Source organism: Protopterus annectens, chromosome 5.part0 (genome assembly GCF_019279795.1).
Source record: "Protopterus annectens isolate FY-2018-M chromosome 5.part0, PAN1.0, whole genome shotgun sequence".
Lineage (NCBI taxonomy): Eukaryota > Metazoa > Chordata > Ceratodontiformes > Protopteridae > Protopterus > Protopterus annectens.
In genome coordinates this window covers 1,617,204,428-1,617,217,704 of record NC_056735.1, presented here as the reverse complement: position 1 = coordinate 1,617,217,704, position 13,277 = coordinate 1,617,204,428, and the positions used below count along the sequence as shown (strand labels likewise).

Genomic DNA, 13,277 nt, shown 5'->3' with positions numbered 1-13,277 from the left:
AGCACCTGTGAATAAAATAAAATATTAACCAAACCTTTAGTACATAAAAAAAGGAATCTGTTTCCCAGAGAAAACTGACACAGGGAGAAAAATATTCCATGTGTATGAAAAACACATTCAATTCTTTATTTAAAGGAGATGACAGAGACCAGGGATATTACGGTTAGCTCTTAAGAGCAGCAAGACAAAAAATCACTTGCATAATACAGTATGGCAAATGAGTGGAAATTCGGGTTTTCATTTTTCTCTTCAACTGACATCTCAGCAGTAACAGTAGGAGATCATCTGTCTCCAGTGTATAATGGAGATCAAGTGCATAGGACAGATGATTTTCAGCTACACTGTTATACTTCCTATAAAGCCTCAGAAAAAGACTAGACAAAATTATAAAATATGTGACTAGATGAATCTCTTAGCACAGTGGCCTATTCCTTCTCCCTTGTCCATGTTTCTATTTGCCATGGCCAGACCAGTAGTTTAATTTAGCCCCTGCCAGTAGTTGGCCTTCTGATTACCTCTGGTTGCAGGACCTATCATTCCCTGCAAACAAATATCCTGCAATGAAGGAAGAAGATGATTCTTCCTCACTCAGTGAAGACATGGAGACAAAGAAGAAGTAGACCACTGGCTTGATACGCATGATGCTTCAAAACCTATCCTTATCTATGACTGTGATTTTTCTCTCAGGAGTCCACAGATCATGACTGAAAACAGTGCATTTCCATAGATGATGTGAATGTCTAAGTGCTGGCAGCCATTTATAAAGTTTTGCATACTATCAGATGGCTCTCCCGCTTATACATTAATGTGGTAAGTTAAAAAAGAGCAGTCTCACTGCATTTAGTTATGTTCTTATTTGATTTTCCCTACCTTTGCAAGGTTCAAAGACCATTTCCAAATGAAGAATACCAGTGAAAATATACATGGATTTCTTAAGATTTCACTGCTCTATTATTGCAATGGTAACGGAAAGCTGTTAGCTCATTAACATCTCCAGTACTGTGATTAACAAGATGTAGGATACCAACAGTGCTGAAGGCTGTCTTGTCTTTTCTGAGAACAATGTGTAAGAAGCAGTTTAACTCTGTGATGTCCAAGAGAGATGCTGAAGCAGCAATTTGTGTTAGCTTCTCAATTCAAATTTTTTTAAGGCATTCAGCTGCTAAACTGAGCTACTGAAAGCCAAACAGTTATCAGCACAATTACATTTAAGAGTACTGATCCTGCTCTTAGTGGTCATTACAGAACAGGAGGCATATTACATTAATGCTGCTTGAACAGCTATGGCTATAAACACAATGCAAGCCATGTGCTCCCTGGCATTTTTAGTATTAAGGAATGGAACCTGCCATTTTTTTAGCCCTGTTCTTGTATTAGCTTCACAGGATTATCAGATTCTAATTAAAGCATGCAATTATAAAACTCAGCCAGATACTAGCTATCATACAGCCAAAAAGGCAAATGGCAAAAAAAGCAATAAAGTAATCACTAATAAAGTAATATTTACAATTATCTAGCACTAGTTCCCATTCGTGCAGTACACTTAATACCATTTGGGACCAAAGTAATTCCACGGCAAACATTTATATAGGTCTTGGATTCAGTGACAGAATTCCCTTTGTCAGTTGTATAAGCAGAAATACTTAAATATATCCTACTGCCTAAGTAAAAAAGAAGTTATGTCCTTACCATAATGTTCCATGTGAGTTGTTCATCTCGCCTTTTTGTTCTTACACGTGGGCCGCTTTTCAAGCTCAAACTCCCAGAGAAGCTCGAGACCTAGTGTATATCCCATGATGCTCTACTGTAAACCCCCAGATCTAGTACGCTGCACCCAAAGACAGCCTAAAGGAAGAAAAAAGAACTACAGTACCTACCTATCTAGGTAGCTATAGGTTTGCAGAAGGAAAAACAGTCTGCCCAAAGAAGACAGGCTGACAAAACCCGACCAATCCACCAAGGCAACCATCTTTCTCAACAGGAGGGGGAAGGTGGGAGGGAATGTAAGAACAAAAAGGCGAGATGAACAACTCACATGAAACATTATGGTAAGGACATAACTTCTTTATGTGAAGTTGTTCTATCTCGCCGTTTTGTTCTTACATGTGGGTAGCGTCCCAAGCACCCTAATCCTGGGTGGCTCACGGGAGAACATTCTTGAGCACAGTGGAACCAAAGGAAGCCCTGTCCCTGGAGATCCTGTCCACTTTGTAATGAGTGATAAACGTGTGAGGTTTTGACCACGTGGCAGCTGCACAGATGGTATCCAAGGGCAAACGAGCTGCATGAGCTAATGATGTAGAAACAGCCCAGGTAGAATGGGCTTTGACGTTAGTCGGTAATGGCTGGTTAGTGGAGGAATAAATTAATTTAATGCAGTCAGAAAGCCACTTAGATAATGTGATTTTTGATAACGCAGAACCTTTCTTATTCTCTGTGTAACAGACAAAGAGTTGATCAGATTGTCTGAAGTCTTTCGTTCTGTCCAGGTAGAATCTCAATTGTCTGTGTACATCAAGCTTGTGTAGCATATATTCCAGTCTGTTGGTATGGTGTCTAAAGAAGGTTGGGAGCTCAATGGACTGATTTAAGTTAGTTTCTGAACAGACCTTGGGAAGAAAGGTAAGGTTTGTCCTGAGAGACAACCTATCAGGGTGAAATATCAAATATGGGGGCTTGGAGGATAAGGCTTGAAGTTCGGAGACCCTATGTGCAGATGTAATGGCTACCAGAAATATAGTTTTCCAAGACAGAAACTTCAAGTGACAGGATGACACGGGTTCGAAGGGGGCGAGCATCAATTGGGATAAAACAAGATTCAAATTCCAGGGAGAGACAGGGTGTCTGATAGGTGGTCTGAGATGGTGGGTCCCTTTCAAAAAGACCTTACATAGTCTGTGGGACATGATGTTAGACCTGTTAAACCCTACATGAAAATTGGAAATAGCAGCCAATTGAACTCTTATGGTGGCAGCAGCTGCACCATCATAGAACAAAGACGACAAGAACTCTAAGATGGTATGAATAGGCGCCACATAAGGGTCAATGTCATGATGAGAAGCCCAGTGAACAAATCGTTTCCATTTGCTGTTATATAGCTTCCTGGTAGACAGTTTATGAGAGGAAACTATAATATGTTGGACCGTGGGAGACAAATCTTGAGACCTGGCTAATATTGGAATTGGAGCAGCCAAGCTGTTAGTTTTAGGGAGATGAGGGAGGGATGAAGAACTCCCGATGAATGAGTCAGAAGATCTGGCACTGGGTCCAGAATCCATGGTTCTTCCACTCGATACTTCTGTAGGAAGGGGAACCAAATCTGACGAGGCCAAGACTGGGCTATCAAAATCACAGTCCTTCCCAGACTTTTGGCTTTCTGTATAAATTTGGGAATTAGGGGAATTGGCGGGAAAGCATATAGGAGGCCAGGAGGCCAATCGTGTACAAGCGCGTCCCTCGGGTTGCTCCACAGTGGGGGATAAAGGGCAAAGTAGCTGCTGCATTTGGCATTCATCGGAAATGCAAACTCATTGCAGCAAGGCTGGCCCCATCTGCGGAAAATCTTGTCTGCCACCTGTTGTTTGAGGGACCACTCGTGAGGCAACAGGATGGCCCTACTCAGTTTGTCTGCTATCACGCTGGATGACCCCGGGATGTGCGTTGCTATTAGAAAGCGTCTGGTGGATACAGCTCATTGCCAAATTCTTAGGGCCTCTCGGCATAAGGGATACGATCTGGTTCCTCCTTGCTTGTTGATGTACCAGACTACTGACATGTTGTCCGTCTGAACTGCAATTGTCCCTGGAGGTAGACAGTCGTGAAAGTGTTGCAACACCAGTAACACCGCCCTCAGCTCCAGGACATTTATATGCAAATGTGATTCCATGCTTGACCAAGTACCTTGGACAGTCTTTCCCTGAAATAGACCCCCCCCCCACCCTATCAGGGAAGCATCCATGGTCATTGTGGCTATGGGTTGGGGAAGAACAAAGGGACGTCCGACTACTAACTGGTCGCTGTTCAGCCACCAATTGAGATCCTTCTTGCAAAGATTTGTTAACAGAATCTCATGTCACATGGGCAGTTGTTGGTAAGTCCATTGTGCGAAGAGTAGCCACTGGAGTATCTGCATGTGCATGCGTCCTAACGGGACTGCTATCAGCGTGGCTGCCATTGTGCCTAATAGCTTCAGTATCTGGGATGCAGGAGCTTTGTTCTGGGTCAACAGACTGGCCAATTGACTTTTTAGAGATACGATTCTTGCTTGAGGCAACCTGATCCTTGAATTGATGGTGTCTAGCTCTGCTCCTATAAAGTTAATACGCTCTGAGGGCGATAACGCAGATTTTTCGAAGTTTAAGGTTATGCCCAACTGGGAACAAAGGTTGATAGTGTAGTCTCTTGCTTGGATTAGTTGATGCCTGGAGGTGGCAGTGAGGAGCCAGTCGTCCAGATATGGAAACACCTGGAATCCTAAACGTCTCAGGTGAGCCGTGACCACTGCCATACATTTGCTGAACACTCTGGGGGCTGTGGTGAGACCAAAGGGCAGGGCTCTGAATTGGTAATGACTGGCCCCCAGCCGGAAACGCAGGTGATCTCTGGGTGATCTGGCCATTTTGATGTGGTAATAAGCATCCTTGAGATCTATAAAGCACATCCAATCGCCCGTTTCTAGGAACGGAAGTATCGATTGAAGCGTGAACATCCGGAACTTTTCCTTCTTGACGAAAGTGTTGAGTTTGCTGAGGTCTAATATGGGTCTCCAGTCCCCTGTTTTCTTTGGAACTAAAAAGAACCTTGAGTAAGTTCCGGATCCTATCTGGTCTGCCGGGACTGGCTGGATGACTCTTTTTGTCTAGCAGGTTTTGAATTTCTATGGCTGCTAGCTTTCTCAGACTGGGTGGAACGTCTGGAATACTTGTACACATGGGGGGAGTTTTGTAAAGGGAATGTAGTAACCTCTGGCAATGATGCTTTTTATCCAAGAATCCATTGTAATGTTTAGCCAGGCGTTTGGGTATAAAGCCAAGCGACCCCCGACTGCCTCCAGAGAAGGACAGCCGGGCTTCCTTTCAGGAACGCTGATGGGGCTTACCAGACAACTGCTCCCTGTCGCCCTGGTTTTGCGGACCCCCTCTGCCGTTTGGACGGCGTCTTCCATTTTTACCCCCCCCTCCTCTGCCCCTAGAGGGGGTATCCATAGGTGTGTTCTGGAAAGCTTCTTGGGGTTTTCGGAACCACATTTTCCCACTTCGTTGCCCTTTGGGGTACGGTCTAGTTGGAGTGGAAAAATGGACTCCTACAGCAGACAGAGTCTTTCCTTCTTGTTCACACCTAGTAAGCGTCTCCTTAACTTTAGACCCGAACAAGGCGGAACCATCGAATGGGGAATTGACGAAGGAAGATTTGAAGGCTTCCGCAAAGAAGCAAAGGCACATCCAGGACGGTCTCCGAAGAGCTATCGCTGAGCCTGCCGCCCTACTCGATCCATCGGCAGCATAAGAAATGAGTCGCACGGATGAGTTGACTATAGTATTGAGGGTGTTGAGTTGTGCAGTCACCTTCTCAGAAACTGCATCAGCTGTGTTACCCTGTAGAGTATCTCCCAGCTCTTTAAGGAGATATCGTTGAAGGCGGGTAAAATGAGTCAGGTAGTTGAGCGATCTCATGGAAAATGCCGCAGAACTAAATATGCGTTTCCCATACCTGTCCATCGTCCTAGAATCCCTATTAGGAGGATGGACAGAAGAAGAGGTTTCCGACATCCCTTTCTTGGTGGCTGCCGCCACCACCATGGCATCAACCGGGACTCCCTTGGTAAGAAAGGCCTTGTCAGCAGGGGAAGTAATGAACTTGTTGGGCCTCCGAGGGACCGGTTCCACTGAATCAGGGGACTCCCACGCCCTTCGAGCAACCAGATCCATCAGTTCATCGAAGAGCGGGGTAACCCAGGAGGATGGTTGAGACCCAAAGGCCTTCAGGAGTACTGACTCGTCCTCAGTAGGGGCAAGGGACTGCCAATCACCCCTCTGTCTTAAGATCTCCAATATGTCTGCAAATGAGACATCCTCTGAGGGGGATCATGGAGACCCTTCTGATTCCTCCAAGTTGGTATTCGATGTCAAGTATTCCTGTGGGGAATCCAAGTGCCTCCTCTTGCACAGTCTCTTCCTAGGTACTTCATCGGTGGGAGTGTCCGGTGAAGTCCCTGTAGAGGAGGGGCCGCCCAATGGGGATACCTGAGGCCCTGGGTCTCAACGCTTGGTAGGGACCTATGGGGAAGAGGTAGAACGAGGCCTTTTAGGGGGAGGGGAAGAAAGATCCAAGGAGGTAGTGGTCTTAGCAGACATGACCTTCCTCATGGCATCGAAGGCACCAGAATCCCGGTCTGAGAAGTCTGTCGGCTCCAAAGAGGCTGGCAGCCCTCCCCGAGCCAAGACCCCCCACTCCAATCCAGAGGACAGAGCCGAAGCCACCTGCGCCGAAGCCCTGAGGGGAAGGGTCAGAACCGAAGTATCAGTCCGACTCTCCACCCCGGAGCCAACGAGGGACTGTCGGCCCCGAGACTCCCCAGTCGGAACCGAGGAAATCAAGGTCGATGGAGCCGATGGAGGTGGATCAAACCTCGGCTCCGAGGGCTCTACCAACATCGGTTCTGTCTGCCCCGGCTCCGAGTTCGAATGGCTTCAGAGGAGGAGGAGAAGAAAGTAGGGCTGGAATTTCAGGCTTCGAAGCAGAGTGGCTCGAAGCGGGAAGCATTTTGGCCAGGGCCAGGTTCTCTAACAACCTCTTAACCACTCAGTCCAGGTCCACATCAGATAGCCTCGAAGAATGGGTCGAGGGATGGGTCGAAGGAGCCGAAGACGGTACCAATTGAAGAATTGGAAACTGAGGAGTCTCCAATACCAGATCCACAACTGGGCTCCGAGGTAAAGGATCGATACACGGCTCCAAGGGCTGTGGAGCTGATGAACGAACCATACCAGAGGAGCTTGGAGCCAATGACTTGGGCTCCGTGGACCCCTTGGACGACTTCGACCCCTTCGAAGCCTTGGAAGAAAGGCCGGCCTTGTCCAACATAGCCTGAAATTGAGGCTTCAGGAGTCCCCTATCCACCAGCTTCCTGCGCCTTTCCAAAAGAACCCTGGTGCTAAAGGAGTGGCAGATAGAGCACACCTCCTGCAAATAAACAGAACCCAAACAGTACACGCAGGTGGAGTGGTTGTAACAGACATTTTTTTGACCACACTCACACCTTTTAAATCCAGACTTTTGCTTTTCTGACATATTGTACAATATAAATTCAGATCCCTGAATCTCAATATTAAGCAAAAATATAACTACACACCAAGTTATCTAAGTATTTTAATATTAATTATTATAGCTATTAACTATGCGCTCTACAGGATATATATTTCAAGTTATTTAAAAGTGACACAAAAAAGAAGAGCGCACACACACAAGAGCTAACAGAGCCCTGTCACGCCCAAACAGGTAAGAAAGGCCTAGAAAACCTTTAAGAGAAAAGCACTTCAAAAATTTACTAAATCTACCCGAACTAACTAAACACTAATTCTATAGTAATTCCACATCTATTTTAACAATATAAAGATAGAAAGTTTCCTAAATATTCTCTATAAATATAGAAAATTTAGTCACTGGCCTGAGCTTCCTCTGACGAGATGTAGATCCGTTGCAGCGGCAAACTAGATCTGGGGGTTTACAGTAGAGCATCATGGGATATACACTAGGTCTCGAGCTTCTCTGAGAATTTGAGCTTGAAAAGCGGCCGACTCGGAGCCGAGGGATCGGCTCCGAACCCACGTGTAAGAACAAAACGGCGAGATAGAACAACTTCACATCAGTATTTTTAAAAGTAGAGCAGACAGATTTTATATGGGTGAAAACAAGCAGGAGAAGAAAGAAACAGTAGACATAGATATGTTGGTACTTTAATCTATAAAATACTCTTCATTTAACTAAGTGCCTAAGTGTGCTCCCTTTGCATAATAAGCATTAGATTTCAGGACCAGAGATGATACTGGAAAGGTGAAAGGAATTACCAGTGAAAGGCATAACTCTCAGCTGTACAGATTTAAGCAGAATATCCAGATTTTGGCCTCATATTTTTGGTCGGTTTTTCATAAAATTGTGGTTTTCTGGTAAATTAGTGGTAAATCATTAAAGATTGAAGTTAGAAAATAATGACAGACACTTCAGTTTCAGATTTCATACCCTTAAAAAATCATCCTAATGCAAAACCTGTTACTCTATCAACTTTCTAAGTTTGTAACAGCAATATTTAAAAATTGTCCCTATTTTTGGGCCTTTGTCTCAATTTTATTTATGGCTTTGTCCAGATTTCTTGCTCTAAGAGGTTGAGAGGTATGGTGAAAGGCTGTATGGTTAATTAAAAATTATATGCATAGGTTCATAGGTGTGTACTAGGCTAATGGCCCTGGGGCCTTTACAAGCCTAGCCCATAGAAGTGCCCTGGCATTGTGCAGCCCGTTATTAGTTCCCAGTGCCTCTATTAAGTAGAGACACTGGAGTGATCCCAGGGGTGAACTTTCTATTTCCCATCCACTCATCTAGGTTTCTCATGAAGAAGGCTAGTGAGGTGCTCTGCTTGACATGTATGGGAAGTCTAATCCAGAGCATCGGGAGTCTCTGAGTTCTGAACCTATCCCTCTACCATGTTTTGTTGATTGTGGTAATAAGGTTGAGTTCCCTGGAGTGTGTGGTGCGGAGGGATTGGGATTTCTTTAGATGTAGCATTTCTAACAGAGCTGGGTCAGACATGGCTTTGTAAGTCAAGCAGAGACTGCCTCTTAGTAGAAGATATGAAACAGAGAATAACTGGAGTTTTTTTGAGTCTGTCCATGTAGGACATGTATTTAAGGCCTAGGATCCTCTTCGTGAGGTACTTTTGTGGCCTCTCCAGCTGTTGCAGGCGTCTAGTGAGGTACATGCCAAATGGGGCATTATACTCTATGACTGGTCTAATGAGGGAAGAGTAGAAAGACATGATGACCTCTTTCTTCCTGGATGCAAAACCCTTGGTAATGAGATGTGCCACATAGAAGGACTTTCTGACCACAGTGGCAATATGGTGGTTGAAGGAGAGGTTGCTGTCAACCTCTGTCCCCATATCTCTTATAACGCCTTCAGTATTCAGTAGGCCCCCATCGATGTGGTAATTAATGGGAACTGAGTTTTTCCCAAAGGGGATGACGAAGCATTTTTTGGCATTAAGCTTAAGGCCATGGTTTCGACACCAGTCATTGGTCTCAGTGAGGCCTTTCTGTAGGATGTCGGCATCACTTGAGGAGTTAATAATGGCTCCCAGCTTGCAGTCTTCTGCGAATTTGGTCAGCCAGAGTCCCTCCATGTTGGCTTGGACTTCTAAGAAGTAGATGCCAAACAGGAGAGGACCCATGACCGATCCCTGTGGGACTCCACTCGTGACTGGTTGGCAGTCTGACTTGGAGTCCGCTACTTTCATACTGTGTGTTCTATCTGTGAGCCAGTTTGCAACCCACCTAACGATATAGGGGTTGATGTCAAGTTTGAGGAGTTTATCAATAATTCCTGAGTGTGGAATGGTATCAAAGGCTTTAGTCAGATCGAGGTAAGCTGTATGAACTGCTTTACCTTCATCCACCGCTCTGGTGACTGACTCAAAGAAGTCAACCAGATTGAGCAGGCATGATATTCCTTTCACAAAACCAAATTACGTGGGGTCTAGAGTTTGGAGATTCCATATATCATTATTAATTAGGTCCATGATGATGCGCTCCATAGCCTTACATATCAGACTGATAGGTTAATGGGACGATAATTTCCAGGGTCTGTAGTCGCTCCTCCTTTATGGAGAGGGACGACTGTAGCTGTGTGCCATTCGGTAGGGACAAAGCCTGAGGTGAGGCTGTGAGTGAACAGAGCACACAGATGTGGTGCCAGTTCATTTTGTAATTCATGTAGAACACAGCCAGGGATATTGTTGAGTCCCATGGAAGCTGTATTCTTGGCTTTAGACAATGCAGCTTTAACCTGTCCTGCAGTAATGCAGGGTGCCTGGCATTCTTCCGATATTCAGATTGGTCCTTTGGGGGGAGAGAGGGGTAAACTGGCACTAAATCTGTTGGCCAGTATGTTGGCAATATCTGTTGGCTCAGTATAGGAGGTACCATTGTGCAGTAACTCAGAGCAAATCTGGGTACTGCCATGGAGATTCTTGATATAACTAAAAAAGGCTTTGTGGTTGTTTTTAGTGTCTGCCGCAATTCTCCCTTCATAGCTGGCTTTGGAGGTTTTGATGAGGGATCTCAACTTTTTGTTGAGGCTAATCAGGGAATTTTTCTAGTCTTCGGACTTCACCTTTTTCTGCAACAGTTTCTTCATTCTGTTGTAGAGTTTATTAATGGCAGGGGACCACCAGACTAGCTTCCTTTTTTGGAGGAGAGCGTCTTGGTTCTGTTGGGTATGGCTAGTTCCATGCATTTATGTATGTGTTCGTACAGTGCACTGGTGTATGACTCAGCAGTCATGCATCTATTTTCCAATGGTATGGGTGCCGTGAAGTTAGCCACATCTGTTTTTAGGAGTCCAAAGTCAGTTTTGGAGATGTTTTTCATGGTGGATACCTTTGCGAGGGGTGTGGGTGAGATATGGATTTCCATAGTGATTAGTTTGTGGTCGGATCTAACCAGGGAGGAATTGACTATTGGTGTATTAGTAATAACCAGGTCAAGGATGTTGCTTCCTCTAGTGGGGGTAAGAATGAGCTGGTCCAGGGCATTGGAATTGATGAATTCCAGGAAGCTTTGGGCCAATGCATTGGTGCTTGAGTAGTTTTCCCAATTGATGGAGGGGTAGTTGAAATCTCCTAGTATGAGTGTTGGGTTGGACCTTGATAGATTCCAGGGTGCTTAAGAAGTGGAGTGAGAGTCTAGGGACATGGTTGGGGAACTATAGCAGGCTATGACCTGGATCGCAGTCTTACCCAACGTTAGTTGTACCTGAAGTATCTCAGATGCATTATGCTGTGCTACTAGTCTGGAAGTGTGCATATCCTTTATGAATATGGAGACACCACTGCCTTTGGAGCTTCGGTCCACGTTTCAGGACAGAAAGGTGTGGAATGACTTATAGCCTGGTAGTGCAGGGGTGCTTTCTGCCTCTTTAAACCAGGTCTCCGTTACAGGACAAATGCCGATGTTCTCCATTTTGAGGAGTGCTACAAGCAAGTGCATCTTGAGATTTAGACTTCTAGCTTTGAGCAGCATGACTCTCAGATTGCATTTATTTATAGCTACTACGGAGGTAATTTGGTCTTTGGACTAAAAAGGCACTATAGGGGTGGCAAGAGCCTTAGCTAGTACCTGGAAACCCAGGGGTGACCGATGCAGGCCATCTCTGGCAAAGCATCGAGGTCTGTCAATCATGTCATCCTAAGCAGACTGGATCCCCTCAGAATGACACCAGAAATTTAGCCAATTGTTGAAGTCAATCATTTTCTGTTTGTACTGCGGTATCATTCTGGGTGATGGTAGGATACTGCTCAGGGCTAGTGTCATACCTGCCTGGGCCACATAATCCAAGAGCTTCACCATGTCTCTTTTCATGTAGTCCAGGGAGGTGCATCTCAGTTCATTCACACCCACTTGGACAATGACAGAGTCACTTGTTGTGGAGTGACCTGAATGCGTGTTATCTGTCGGTTTCTGACACCCGATAGACAGCTGTTACCTTCTCTATAGCACAATTATAAGCATTAAAAAGTGCAATTCAATGAAATATAATAAATGCAACAATGGCATCATCATTTTAGATAGTTTATCCGTTAAGTTTATAAAAATGCCATCAGTAGCCACTAGGATTTTGTTATGAAGGGGGTGGTGAAAAATTCTAAGCCTGACCAACTTTACATTTTTAGCATTAATTTGCCTTTGTAGCTAAAAAGAGGGTTATTTCATCTTGCAAAGTGCCAATTTGCAAAATTGTAAAGCTATGTTTTGACATTGTTTCAGATCATTGATTGAGCCATGTCAATGAAAAGTGTAGAATTTTCAAGTGTTGAACTCCAAGTTGTCATGAAGTTCCTATTCCAGCAGAAGAAAACTCCAAAGGAAATCCATGAATGTATGATGCAAACACTGAGTGACAAGTGCCCTTCTTACTCAACTGTGAAGAAGTGATGTGCAAACTTTCAGCATGGAGATTTTGAGACCGAGAATGCAGCAAGGTCTGGTAGGCCTCAAATGGTGTCAACTCTTTAAATTGTTGACCATGTCCATGATCTGATTTTGTCAGATTGGTGAATATCAGCTAAAACAATTGCTGAGATACTACAGATATCCAGGGAATGTGCTGGGTATAATCCATGAGCAGTTGGGTATGTAGAAGCTGTCAGCCAAGTGGGTGCTCAAATGTTTGAATGACGACGAGAAAATACATCAAGTGGACACTTCCAAGTTGAATTTGCAGCATTTTCGCTGAGCTGGTGCCAACATTTTGGAACAACTAGTTACTGTTGATGAAACATTGTTACACCACTATGATCCTGAGACAAAACAATAGTCCACGCAATGGAGGCACTCAGGTTCACCAAGGCCAAAGAAGTTCAAGACCCAAAAGTCATCAGAAAAAGGTCACGGTCACAGTATTTTGGGATTAGAAAGGTGTCGTAATGACTGACCATCTTTCAAGGGGCCAAACAGTTAATGCAGAACACTACTGCAACTTGCTGTGGTGATTAAAAGAGGCACTGAAAGAAAAAAGGAAAGGGAAGCTGTGGAAAAGAGTTCTCTTTTTGTAAGACAATGCACCTGTTCACAAGACTGGCAAAACAATGGATGTTTTGATGAAATTGGGGTTTGAGTGCACAGACCATCTACTGTACTCACCAAATCTTGCTCCATCTCACCATTTCCTGTTTCCAAACCTTAAAAAGGGTTCGAAATGGTGACAATTTTCGAGTGATTCAAAGGCGATTGCAGCAAAAGAGCAGTATTTCAGTGACCAGACATAAGGCTTTTTTTTTTGCAGGGTTACAAAAACTTAAGACACGTTGTGCCAAGTGTGTTGAACTTCAGGGAGAATATGTTGAATAACTTGTAAGTTTCATGGCTTCACGTCATTCCCTTCTAGGTCAAGTTTAGACCTTGTCAGCACCCTCTCGTATATGAAGCCTCAAATGTGGAAATATGAAGATACAAAAATATGTGATTAATAAACCTCACAGCCCTCATGTATGCTAACACAGTAGCCTT

General features: G+C 44.5%; 1 protein-coding gene across 1 annotated transcript in view; it reads right to left on the bottom strand.

The window, feature by feature from the left end:
* The window catches only part of NIT2 (nitrilase family member 2), a 570,156-nt gene that overhangs the window by 298,096 nt on the left and 258,783 nt on the right, over positions 1–13,277 (bottom strand). The window lies entirely within an intron of this gene.